Below are 671 nucleotides of genomic sequence, written 5' to 3' on the forward strand. Positions count from 1 at the left end.
CTCTTGATAGCTTCGTTCACAAAATGTGGTCCCTGATGGTCTAGTGGTCAGGATTTGGCGCTTTCACCGCCGTGGCCCAGGTTGGATTCCCGGTCAGGGAAAGGCACGTTCACTTTCAACTGCGTGATTGTTTTCATCACATCTTCAAAGCATTTTTTGTATTGATCGTCAAATTCTCTTGATATCTTCTATCACAACAGAAGGTCCCTGATGGTCTAGTGGTCAGGATTTGGCGCTTTCACCGCCGTGGCCCGGGTTCGATTCCCGGTCAGGGAAAGGCACGTTCACTTTCAACTGCGTGATTGTTTTCATCACATCTTCAAAGCACTCTTGGTATTGATCATCTTGATAGTTTCTATCATGAAATATGGTCCCTGATGGTCTAGTGGTCAGGATTTGGCGCTTTCACCGCCGTGGCCCAGGTTGGATTCCCGGTCAGGGAAAGGCACGTTCACTTTCAACTGCGTGATTGTTTTCATCACATCTTCAAAGCACTCTTGGTATTGATCATCAAAGTTCTCTTGATAGCTTCTATCACAAAAGGTGGTCCCTGATGGTCTAGTGGTCAGGATTCGGCGCTTTCACCGCCCAGTTTCGATTTCCGGTCAGGGAAAGGCATGTTTATGTTAACTGCTTCATTGTTTTCATCACATCTTCAAAGCATTGTTTGT

At 46.3% G+C, this 671-nt stretch overlaps 3 non-coding genes across 3 annotated transcripts; all 3 read left to right on the forward strand.

The window, feature by feature from the left end:
* Positions 1-29: 29 nt before the first annotated feature.
* trnae-uuc (transfer RNA glutamic acid (anticodon UUC)) lies at positions 30-101 on the forward strand. Its single transcript has one exon. It is a non-coding gene; the product is annotated as a tRNA-Glu (tRNA).
* Positions 102-204: 103 nt separating this feature from the next.
* trnae-uuc (transfer RNA glutamic acid (anticodon UUC)) lies at positions 205-276 on the forward strand. Its single transcript has one exon. It is a non-coding gene; the product is annotated as a tRNA-Glu (tRNA).
* A 95-nt stretch (positions 277-371) lies between these two features.
* Positions 372-443, forward strand: trnae-uuc (transfer RNA glutamic acid (anticodon UUC)). The gene has a single exon. It is a non-coding gene; the product is annotated as a tRNA-Glu (tRNA).
* The last annotated feature ends 228 nt before the right edge of the window (positions 444-671 follow it).

The sequence above is a fragment of the Poecilia latipinna genome, unplaced genomic scaffold, assembly GCF_001443285.1.
Source record: "Poecilia latipinna isolate Pla-1442-1.1 unplaced genomic scaffold, P_latipinna-1.0 Scaffold10912, whole genome shotgun sequence".
In the NCBI taxonomy this organism is placed as follows: Eukaryota; Metazoa; Chordata; class Actinopteri; order Cyprinodontiformes; family Poeciliidae; genus Poecilia; species Poecilia latipinna.